Below are 13,202 nucleotides of genomic sequence, written 5' to 3' on the forward strand. Positions count from 1 at the left end.
TGGTGGCTGGGTCTTTTTCGGAAAATCATTATTTTTGTCTTTTTGGGGTTAACTGCCAGGGCCCATGACTGACAGAAGTTGTGCAGGATGTCTAGATGCTACTGTAGACCCTCTCTAGTAGGAGACAGCAGCACCAGATCATCAGCAAACAGAAGGCACTTGACCTCAGTGTCCAGTAGAGTAAGGCCAGGTGCCGCAGACTGACCCAGAGCTCTCGCTAGCTCGTTTATGTAGATATTGAACAGCGTGGGACTTAAGCTGCAGCCCTGTCTCACTCCACGGCTCTGAGGGAGGAATTCTGTGTGTTTGTTACCAATTTTAACTACAAATTTATTGTTTGTGTACATTGATTTGATGATGTCATATGTTTTTCCTCCGATGCCGCACTGGATTAATTGAAGGAAAAGACCTTCATGCCAAATGGAGTCAAAAGCTTTTTTGAAGTCAACAAAGCATGAGAAAATTTTACTTTTGTTTTGGTTGATTTGCTTGTCGATTAAGGTATGTAGAGTGTAAATATGGTCTGATGTGCGATATTTAGGTTGGAAGCCAATTTGACATTTGCTCAGGACATTTCTGTCTCTGAGGAAATGGGCTAGTCTGCCGTTTAGGATGTTGCAGAAGAGTTTGCCTAGGTTGCTGTTTACACATATACCACGGTAATTATTAGGGTCAAATCTGTCTCCGTTTTTATGGATTGGGGTAATAAGACCTTTGTTCCAGATGTTGGAGAATATACCTAAACTCAGGATGATGTTGAAGAGCTTGAGAATGACTAATTTGAATTTGTGGTCTGTGTATTTAATCATTTCATTTAGGATGCCATCGACACCACAGGCTTTTTGCAATTTCAGGGTCTGTATCTTGTCTAATAGTTCAGCTAGTGTCATTTGAGAGTCTAAAGGGTTTTGGTAGTCTTTGATGGTTGATTCTAAAACCCTTAGTTTGTCATACAGGGCATTTTGTTCCTGATTTTTGTTTATATCACTAAAGAGGTTGGAGAAGTGGTTCATCCAAACATCTCCATTCTGGATGGCTAGTTCTTGGTGGTAAGTTTTGTTTAGTGTCTTCCAATGTTTCCAGAAGTGGTTGGATTCTAAGGATTCTTCAATTTCCCTGAGTTGACTTTTTGTGTTTTGTTCTTTTTTCTTTCTTAAAGTATTCCTATATTGTTTAAGTTTTTCATGATAGAGATGACGGATGTTCTCATTGTCAGCATCTCTGTGTTTCTGGTTGGATAGGGTTCTTAATTCTTTCCTAAGTTTTTTACAGTCGTTGTCAAACCATTTCTCAGTGGCATGTGGTCTTTTTGGTTTTCTTTTTGTGGTTTTCAAGTTGGATAATGTTGCTGATACCTCAAATATTCTGTTCAGCTTGTCTACTGCTAGGTTTGTACCTTCACTATTGTGCGGGAAAGGAGTGGCAAGGAATTGATCTAATAGGGCTTGAATTTTCGGTTGTTTAATTGTACTTAGATATGTATCTTTACTGTTTTGTTTCCATCTATACATGTTTCTAAGTGAGCGGAGCTGGGTTTGTTTAGATGCTTCTTGGTTTGGCATTGCTCTGTTTAAGTAGAGGGTTATTTTACTGTGGTCTGATAGTTGGTTTAGTGGGCTGACTGTGAACGCTCTGAGGGAGTTTGGGTTAAGGTCTGTCAGAAAATAGTCGACTGTACTGTTACCGAAGGATGAGCTGTAGGTGTATCTACCGTAGGAATCTCCTCGAAGCCTGCCGTTGACTAGGAACAGACCTAGTGTGCGACACAGATGAAGAAGATGTGTTCCGCTTTTGTTTGTTGTTTTATCATAATTGTGTCTCTGTGTGTGTATAGGTGTGGGGAGGACGTCTCCTCCAGGCAGGTGTTTGTCCCCCTGAGAGTTAAGTGTGTCCAGTTCTTCACCTGTTCTGGCATTCAGGTCTCCACAGAGCAGCACACTTCCCTGTGACTGGAAGTAGTTAATGTCTACTTCAAGAATGGAGAAACTGTCTTCATTAAAATAGGGAGACTCTGCTGGAGGGATATAAGTGGCACACAGGAAGATGTTTTTCTCTGTTGCGGTGACGGTCTTATTAATTTCTAACCATGTGTAGAATTGTCCTGTTTTAGCTACTTTGATGGCATGGGCAAGATTTGATTTGTACCAAATAAGCATACCTCCAGAGTCTCTTCCTTGTGTCACTCCAGGCAGTTTAATGGATGGGATGATGAGTTCTCTGTAGCCTTTGGGGCAGCCGGTGGGTCCGTCTCCTCTGCTCCATGTCTCCTGCAGGATGATGATGTCTGAATTTTTGATTTCTGAGTTGAAATCTTGGTTTCTGCTTTTGAGGCCAAAGGTAGATGATCTCAGGCCTTAAATATTCCAACATGCTATAATAAATGCTTTGTTGTCCATGGGGTCTTAGTTTTGGTGATAAGTTTTGACCTATGACAGTAGGTGTGAGCAGATGAGGTTGAGCATCTGACGGATGTCTCTTAGCTCTGTTGATGTGGCTTGCACTGGTGCTGTTGTGGATGTTCTGCTCACTATCTGAGCGTAGCTGTGTCTGCCCGGGGCCTGCGGGGTATGAGGAGGGCAGGGGGTCGGCAGGACTGGCTTTGGCCTGGCCTGATGTGCTGGATGTGAGGGTGTGAAGGCTGGGAGGAGATGCTCAAGTGCTGGTTGGGATGGTCTCAGCATGTGAGAGTGTTGTTGTCTTGACGGAAGTCTCTCTGGGGGTATACTGAGCTTTCTTACAGGTCTGGGTCGAGGTTGTTGGACTCTGTTGCTCCTGGTGCTATTGTGGTTCCGACTCAGGGCCACATCTTTCAGGGTCCTGGCGAAGACAGGAACAGCTGTCTTGTACAGATGTACATGGTCGTAGAGGCATGAGGGGTCCAGGGTGGGGTGGTGTGCCAGGTGCACAGGAGCGGGAGAGGTGGGCATTTACCCGCTGGATAGTGTCAGGGTGGAAGTCTTTTCGGGGCAGCAGTGTGGAGATGATAATTTTAGCATTTGGGAAGGTGGTTGAGGCCTTTTCAATCACTGTTTGTAGTGATGTAGCCACTCTCTCCTGTTGGGCTCTCAGATCGTTGGTGCCGGTGTGGATTATTATACAGACAGACCGACAGACAGAACAATAGACAGACAGACAGAACGATAGAGACAGACAGAACAATAGACAGACAGACAGAACGATAGAGAGACAGACAGACAGACAGAACGATAGAGACAGACAGAACAATAGACAGACAGACAGACAGACAGAACGATAGAGACAGACAGAACAATAGACAGACAGAACGATAGAGACAGACAGAACAATAGACAGACAGAACGATAGAGAGACAGACAGACAGACAGAACGATAGAGACAGACAGAACAATAGACAGACAGACAGAACGATAGAGACAGACAGAACAATAGACAGACAGAACGATAGACAGACAGAACAATAGACAGACAGACAGAACGATAGAGACAGACAGAACAATAGACAGACAGAACGATAGAGACAGACAGAACAATAGACAGACAGACCGACAGACAGAACAATAGACAGACAGACCGACAGACAGAACAATAGACAGACAGACCGACAGACAGAACAATAGACAGACAGACAGAACGATAGAGACAGACAGAACAATAGACAGACAGACAGAACGATAGAGACAGACAGAACAATAGACAGACAGAACGATAGAGAGACAGATAGACAGATGTGGATCTGCGGAGAGAGAGAGAGAGCGAGTGCTGATGGTCTCCAGGGGCAGGATTATGTGTCTGTATGCCCCAGGCTGAGCTGTTCTGAGGGGGGATTAGACCTCAGTCCTGCTCCCCGGCTGGATTACCTCTCCAACACTCCACTGAATCTGCATCCAAGTCCTCTGCACCAATTACTCTGAGACACATGTGGAAAAACATCAGTTTATTTGATGAACTCAGCCGATGAGCTCCTCGTTATTGATGAATATAAGGGCTACAGTATTAAAAATGGGAGTTATAAACATGCTATGTATTTATACATTCAATTTTCCCCCTTGCTCTCACCTCGGCAATTCAACCGATCAAATTCCAACATCTCAGAGCAAGGATTCTTCTTCCCCCGATCTTAAACTCAGTCCCTGGTGCTGCATTGCTTGACGAGCAGCATGAAGTGTGGCATACATGTATATTTGTCCCCGTGTCACTGATGGACCACGGCTAGATATTACTCAACTGTGCAGGTGAGTTAGCGCAGATATTGTTAAAATTCTAAAGGTCAGTCCCAGAGCTGCTTGTTGCTGCTCACGGTTCCACTCGAGTGAAGACGGAGTACGAAGCATCAGCTTGTGTGATTTGCAAGTCTGCCAAGCTGCAAAGATACTGTTTTTACATCTGTGCATTTGAATCTCAATTATATATTTAAAGTCATGCAGCCGCACTCTTCCAAATGATCTACAAGAATATACGGCTTTTTAAATGTGCCATTTAATTGACATCACTGGCCAGCAGGCAAACACACATTTTACTTTCTATTCACATCAGTTCAGGTTTAAAACCCAGTGAGCTGCCTTGATGTCCACTGTCTACATAGGCAGTGCCCTTCTAAGGGAGCATCCAAACTAACGCTTTACATAAGCAGCAACTCCAGAGAAGGGTTATTAACTAAAATTAAAAAGCATAACATTTTTGTTACTTGAAATAAAATAAATGTTAACTGAAATAAAATATTACAAAAACTCCTCATACTGGTTTAGTTTTACTTGTAACTAAAACTAAAAATGGATAAGAATTATACAGACATAAAAATAAAAATTTTAATAAAAATGACACACAACAAATACAAATTGAAAAACTAATTGAAAATTGAAAAAAAAAAAATGATGATACAAAAATAACCAGAATTTGATGTTTGCATATTGCTAAACTTACAATGCAATAATCTAATAAACATAAAAATGCAAATATACACAAATGTAGGTAAAAAAGTCAATTTCAATACTATTCTTGTTACCTTTCAGTATTAAATGAAATATAATTAGATTTATAATCAAAATTCAATTCAATTCAACCACCATCTTGAAAGATTTTTTTTCTGAGCTTAGAGCCCATTTCAAAGCATTTTGGGATTGCTTTCTTAATTGTAATTCTGCATTTGAGTTTAAGCAAATCTTACCTTATCAAGTCAGGTCAACTTTATTAATATAGCTCATTATACAATTGAGCTTTACAGTAATAAATCAATGATGCATACAGAATTCAATTCTGCTGTAAAGCAGCTCTAAAAAGACAATAGTGTCATTGTTCAGCTAAAGTCGGTTCAATGTTATCTTAGGTGTCCTGACTTTTGGAACACCTATGATCCCTTAAAATACTTAGGTAGGCAGCTCACTAGGATTTGTAACAAAGCTATTATGTTTCAGGGAATACACAGATATAAAAATATACATATCACACATACTTCCTGCCAGCTTATGATGTGGATCTCACAACAGCAACGCAGTTAACTCGGTAACACGCATTTAATTGGCCCTGTCTGAGAATGGAAATGTGTTTTACAGTATTGAATCTTGAAATAGAATAAATACACTTGGCACGCTCATTATTACTAATCCTGAGAGGCTAGCGAGTGAGTGTGTGTGTGTGAGTGTGTGTGTGTGTGTGTGTGTGTGTGTGTGTGTGTGTGTGTGTGTGTGTGTGTGTGTGTGTGTGTGTGTGTTTGTGTGTGTGTTTGTGTGTGTGGTGGGATGCAGACAGTTGGCAAGCGTGTGCTGCAGCTCCTTAACAAGCCTGACACACTCTCGTACACACATACACACACACACTACGCTCTAACCCCTCACACTATGGGGTCAGTGACCTGCATATATTAGGAACACCATCGAATGCAAATGAGCCGGCTAGGCTTGTCCTCTCCCCTTCCTCTCTACTCAGCAACTCCAAACACAATCATGCTCTTAAACAAACTCTCACTTTTCCCATTCTGGGTTTAAGTTGAAGTTCAGTGTCACATCATGCCTACAGGCCTCTTTTAGCCATCTATGTGTGTGATATACATTATTACATACACTCTGTGTTCACTATATCATAACATGGCATGAAATGCACTGAAGAAAAGCTGGCTTTGAAACAATTTTCACTTTGTAAAGTGTACTCCAATAATGTTTGTTTTTATTTCCAACTTCAAAAAATTTGTTTTTACAGTGTGCACAGTATCATTACATTAGTGATGTTTGCTAAGCATCTCTGTTACTAGCTCAAACGTCTGGTTAGGGATCTAAACAAAGCCATTACCCGCACACCTGTGTGTCCCGACCAGGTGCAGTAGGCCAACGACCAGCAATCTGTCTGAAAGCAAGAAACGCTGTGATGTGGCACAATAACAGCCAACTGGAACATATTTTTTGTTTAACATACAGTTGCGTGGAGTGAGATCCCACACCAATCGACCACTCACAGCACTCCTGAGACTGCATAGCAACACCCTGGCAACCACACCCAACACCCTAGTTTTGCACAGACATACACCACTCACGTTTTCTTTAGAACATGTAAAAATATTGTATCATATCTTATCAGAAAATTATCAGAAAATCGACCATAGAACAGAAAAATCTTCACAGTAACTTAAACAGTTCTTCTAAATAGAAATGAGACTGAATGGAGATGAAACTGAGACTAGAACGATAGACAGAACGATAGAAAGAACGATATATAGAACGATATATAGAACGATAGATAGAACGATAGATAGATAGATAGATAGATAGATAGATAGATAGATAGATAGATAGATAGATAGATAGATAGATAGATAGATAGATAGATAGATAGATAGATAGATAGATAGATAGATAGATAGATAGATAGATAGATAGATAGATAACATGATAGGTAACATGACACTCATAACACTCATACTAGTTATTATCATCTCATCCAGCTTTAAAGGGGTCCTGTTATGCTTTTCCACTTTTTCAACTTTAGTTAGTGTTTAATATTGCTGTTTGAGCATAAACAAGATCTGCAAGGTAACAAAGCTCAAAGTCCACTTCAAGGGGAGATATTTTATTTAACAGAATCCACTTTTCAAGAACTACAACGAACGACTCGGTTGGACAACAACAGACTTTTCCCGGATCTTATGAAGTCATAATGTTCCTCATTTAAATAATCCCCGCACACGGAATACACCAAAAACTTGGCAAGGCCTGATTGAGCTGAAGATGAAGAGTGTCATCGCTGTTTTTTCCACCCCGGAAAAAGTTTGTCCTAAGGCTGACGAACTTAGAGAGATTAAAATGTATTTTTAACACTGTTCCTGAACATTATGACCTCAACGTTTGTCTGTGCGCTGCACAATTCACAGAGAACAGCTTCCAGAAGAGAGTTAAATGCAGGCTATACACACAAAAGCTTCTCCTGAAAGCCATTCCAATTTTGTTGGGACAATCTGTTGTTTATGGATCACAACTTGTAAGCATGTATTATTATCTGTAATTGTGTTTTCTATTAACAGTTCCAATTATAAGCTTTATGTAGTTGCTAAGATAGCTATGATGTAAACGAAGGGCAAAGCTTTGCCTCCGCTAGCCTGCTAACTAACATTACAGTATTGATGTGTTTACTGGAGCTTTTGTAAGCTCTTGCTTTTGTAAGACGGTTCACCGCCCCTTAGGAAAATTATCCATGATTTTGTGATTGATTAATGTTTGTATTACCATAGTTTTCCGACAAATATGATTAAATGGTGGATAACATCGTATGTATAAGAAAATTACAAAAGAAAACTGTGCTTGCAAAGTCCGTGCTTGAAATCCGTTCTGCACAATCCTCTTGTTCGTTAACATAGTCAGGGTCTGAATCAGGCTTGAAATGATTTGAAATTGACGCCATCGTTAAAATTTACATCTGAGTAGAGCTTGCGGTTATTAAGGGGTGTGACTTTTCCCGAACAAGCTCTGCCAATCACAGCACATTTCATCTTTCGGAAGGAGGGGCTTAATCGAAAATGACGCATTCAACCAGACTGGGGAGAGAGGAGCTGTAATGATGTAAAATATGTGAAAAATAATGTGGTTTTTGAACAATCAAGCATGAAAACATATTCTAGTACACCCCAAAACCAAAATCAAGACTTCGTAAAAGGACATAATAGAACCCCTTTAAATTAGTCTAGTGACGGTGACAACTGAATGAAGCACATTTTTCTCATCATCATTATATAAACTTGCCACAAACAGTTTTGCACAAATATGCAAGTATAGACTAGTTAGCTTAATGTATGATTGGTTAACCCATCAAGGCCCAGATATGTTTAAAATGTGTCTATTTGCTTCAGTGTTTTTTGTTTCGACATTCTGTGCATTTCTAATGCAATATTAAGCAGTGAAGTTGCCAGGTGCGTGCATTATCCAGCAAGAAGTCAAAAGCCCATCCTAAAGTTGTCTCCTTGTACGGCAGTCGTGTACACACCAAAAAATATTCACGGATGGCAAACGAGGGGCTTAAGTGGGTTCCAGCTGTCTGTGTTTGTCAAAGAGACGGACATTCTAATGGAGAGTCGATTTGTTTTGCATTGCGATCACGAGCTTCCATAAAACCATGACCAATTAACACAATAACATGTCCAGAGTCTTCAGTAAATGAACACAGCCGCGTGTTTATATGAACACACCCACGCACGAGCACACACACACACCCTCAAACCGCTCGCTGGCACACATATGTGGGCTCTCTGAATGTTGGCAGCGTGTTAGTCTTGCAGCGGAGTGGATAAGATGTGCTGTCAGGTCTTGTCTGCAGGCAGTGTGTGTTATTCCCTGCCACAGAGACTAAATAGGAGTTTAATTCTGTTAACAGCCAGTTCACCGCGAACTCTGCGGGGCCCGGGCCCCCGGTCCACCAGGCGGTAGAAGCCCGTGGAGGAGCAATAACTGCTGGGAGCCAAATAAAAAATCGATGGAGAGCTTCGCGGCTACGGGTGGAGTTTAACGGCGATTTCTGCTTTACTCTCTCCAGACCTGAGCTGGGGGAAAGCGCCATTGATTTTCCCTCTCTCTGCATCTTAGCCTTGTTCTCTTTCAATAAATATCAGCCGTAGAAATGTGTGTATGAGGGCGAAACGTGTCGACCTACACTTCAGGACTTACGCTTGCGTCTTGCGGTAGGACTGTCGGTCAGCGGAGTTTGGAAGTCGAATTTCGTACCTCTCAGACGCTAGTTCAGAGGATTCCCCGTTCTCGCAACTGCACCCGCCGCTTGAGCTATTCTCTGTGCATTCGCTGACAATGGACATGTGCCCATGTTTTATTCAGCTCCCTTTAGATCAATAATGCACTGTGAAGAAGAGTCCTGGAGAGAAAGAGAGAGAGAGAGAGAGAGAGAGAGAGAGAGAGAGAGAGAGGTATAACAGTCAGAACATCATTGCACACAAACTCACAGACTGAACGAATAAAGACTAAAATCTTCTTTCTACACCATCAGCTTCATTTAGCTTCAGTTGTGTCTCCCTCTTCAGGGCACAGGACACAATGAATCCCAATGAATCTAATGTTCAACCTTCTGCATGTTCTCTTCATAATTGCTCATTTCAAAGCAACTTTTTTTGATACTTTTGCAAGTACCGATAGTGTGCGGGAACAGAAAATGTAAAAAAAATAAAAAATAAAAAATTAGTACACCTAAAGGAAATGTGTTGCATGAGACACATTGTACACAAACATCTGACCTCAGAATGCAGAGATTGACCAATCAGAATCAAATATTCCAGAGACACGGAATTATTTACAATTCTAAACAGTTTGTCTGTATGTGCTAATTGGAGACATTTAATTCCATATGAAAAGCCCTAAAGCAGCTCGTATCTGTGACTCGGGTCCCCAGTGTCACACGCAAGAGTGACAAAGCTTCCATCTGTCAGCGAGGACCAGAGGTCTCAGTAAAGGCCAGACCTGCACTGAGGGCCGATCCAGCCAACAGCAGGGGCCCGGGGACAGAAGACGCTCTAAAGACACAGCAGTCAGCACAGACAGTCTGTCACACAAACACTGCTGATATCCTGATCTATTATCATCAAAGACAAGCCTTTAAAATGAGCCCTTCTGATATTTCAAATAAGTCATAAGTCAAATTAATGCACTGTAGAGTTAAACATGGACGTGATTATGCCACTTACTTCATTTTTTAAATGTGGGATTTAGTAAGATGGTGTTTAATACTTTTGTATACTGATAATAATGAGACTCATGCACAAAGATACACTGTATAAAAGCTATTTCAATGTTTACACTGCCTTGGGTATATCTTTGCAGGTCCTGCCCTTTTTAATGTACAAATTGATGTACACTTACACTATTTTCCATTTAATGTGAGTGAGTCTCCAAAGACCATTTAAAGACAGTAAATAAAATATAAAATATTCCATTTACAGGCACATGATGTTGTATTGTTGATTGCTTCCTAAGGGCAAATGTGCATCTAAATGGTGTTTTTGAGCGCTGCGCTGAAATGTTTATTTTCTCACCATCAGCCATCATCAATATGTTCAAACTCACATGGATCCTTCTGTGTGGACGGCTCTTGTCCTCTCCATGTTGAGCGTGGTGGTCAATGACCCAAAGTGTCCACTGTTGATGCAAATTGATGCTCTTCTCAGGATGCAATATATAAAAACACAGCTGTCACTGTAACAAATCACAAAATTCATTTTGCAACGGCTGCATAAGTATACTAACTGGCTTCATTCGATGCTCAGTTGATTCTCTCAATCTAGAGGTGTAGAAATGAAGACGGACAGGCCGAGACGAGACAGCTCTCTGCTCTGTGGGGAGAGTGATGAAAGAGAAAACAACTGACCTCGTTTCAACCTGGTATTAACATCCGTCTCAGGTGATCCGGTCACAGAGACGCATGCGACCACTTCACTTTGTAGTGTAAATGCTAATGCCCTCTGACAATCAATCAACCTGTCAATCAACAGTTGCTCTAAAACAAGGGTTTCAAATGTGCCAGTTATAGAAAACATACATATACATTTCAAGACTTGATAATGTATACGTTAAGTGATAAGTTAAGAACTCACAAGTAGGGGAACTCGCAAAATGGTGTTCGATAATTAAAGGATTAATAGAGGAAGAGCAAGGTTTCTGAAATTAACAAACAATATAAATCAAATCAATAATTTATATTGTTTTTTTTTTTCTTTTGATTCTCTCAAATATCTGCATTCTATTAAAGCATGTAAATAAACAGCAGACTGAATATTATCGTTATAAATCAGGGTTTCCCAAACAGGGATTCATCAGGGAACTGCAGAGTGTCTGATGAAAAGCTAATAATTAATAAACGTTCAAAATAAAGTTATAGTTATTCAAACCCCTCCACGATTACACTGTTTATTGGTGCAACAGGGCCTGAGAAAGTGTGTGTTTGTGTAGACTAAAACAATGAGAGAAAGAGCGAGAACTGAGCAAAGAACTTTTGTCTCTGAATACACTTCCTGGAACCGTGTACTGGACTATCCATGCATGGAGAAACGCAACTGACAATGAATAGAAAACAGTGGCCTTCTTCCCGGTTTTAATTAGTATGTGTGTGTGAGTGTGATTGTATTTTATTTGCAGATGAGGGGTGAGGTGCTGGCAGCGTCGCTCCTGTGACCCACCTTACTGCACACACACGCTCGCTCGCTCTCAGATGCCGCTCTGACACTCACAGATCAGCGTAATGAGCTATAGTCACCACAAAAGGTCAGAGGTCAAAGCTATTATACCGCATCTCCCCATTAAAACACGGCAACGTGGCCCGGGCAGCCGTCCTCACCCCTGCTCTCTACAACCACAATTAAGAGCAGCAACCACTGACCTGAAACACAGCAATTAATATAAAGAAATACAGTTAATTTAATAGCTGCAGCACAAACACAAAGTAAAGATGCATTCTTTGAAAGTGCACCAAACTGATGCAAACATACATCACATCTGTGATGTCTAAAGATTTACATTGGATTATAGCCCTGATGTAATCAAACCTCTAATAGTCTAAAATGTTGTGCTCCAATGAATGATTCCTCGTGTGTCTTGCTGTGATCATATGCACCATTTTCACATAAAACAGGTGGCGAAATCCCACAGATGTACATCGAAGGAGAAACCAGAGTCATATCTGTTCATTCTAATTAATATTTAAATTGTACCATGCATGCACTCTAAATTTCAATGCACACTGCAAAAAAAATATTTCTCAGTGTCTTGTTTTCCAGTCCAAATATCTAAACATTCTTAAATCAAGATGTATTTACTTGAGAAGCAAAATGACTGAAGATATTAGGTCTCTAATGAGAAGTAGTGAGTTCATGCTTAAAACGAGACAAAAAAATCTGTCAGTGGGATAAGAAAATCAATAATCTTGGTCTCCCTTTGAATTACTAAGTTAATTTTTCTCACCCCACTGACAGGTTTTCTTGTTTTATGCACAAACACACTTAAAACAAGGCTATCTTAAAACAAGCCTTTTGATTTAATTATATTTTTTAGATATTATTAATAGAAAACAAGACAAAAATACCAAGTAAGAAAAACACTGTGTTTGTATTGCCATTGAGGGGGGAATGTTCATAGATATTTAACTCGCACGGCTCGTGCGCGCGCACAGCGACACGCGATTAACTCCAATTAATCTGACAACGGATCGCTCGTGGAGCCTCAGTGAAAGAATCGGCCTAATTGTACGTAATACAGTAAGATATAACAAACACATTCGATTATGGCTGACCTGTTTCCATTGCACATGGGCGGGGAGTTAATTGATATTGGTACGCCTAAAATAGGAGGGTAGCCCGTACAGAAGATCCTCCTCATTACCACAGCACATGACACGCGTCCTTGATGAATCTCAGGATGTGTTTTCATAAAGGGCAGGATGCTTTTGAGTAATTCTGTCGCGGTCCTCATATTAATACAATAGCCATGAAGGTCTTTGTCGAGGTGTTTCTTCGAGTGTCAAGGGGCCAGAGATGATGACAAACGGTCGGAGATTTAATCAAACGCGCCGTTGGCTGAATGAACATGAAGGGAGACAGCGGAAGATAAATGCACTTTACGCAAGGGCAGAGTCGCTATTAACTGTAGTCTCTAGTCTCGACTCTCGGGTCTGTGTGCTGATGGAGCACAGCGTCCTCTGATGGGCAACACCATACAGGAGCCTGTATATATTATCATTATGCAGAAGCACAG

Source organism: Scardinius erythrophthalmus, assembly GCF_964197995.2.
Source record: "Scardinius erythrophthalmus genome assembly, chromosome: 20".
Classification (NCBI taxonomy): Eukaryota; Metazoa; Chordata; class Actinopteri; order Cypriniformes; family Leuciscidae; genus Scardinius; species Scardinius erythrophthalmus.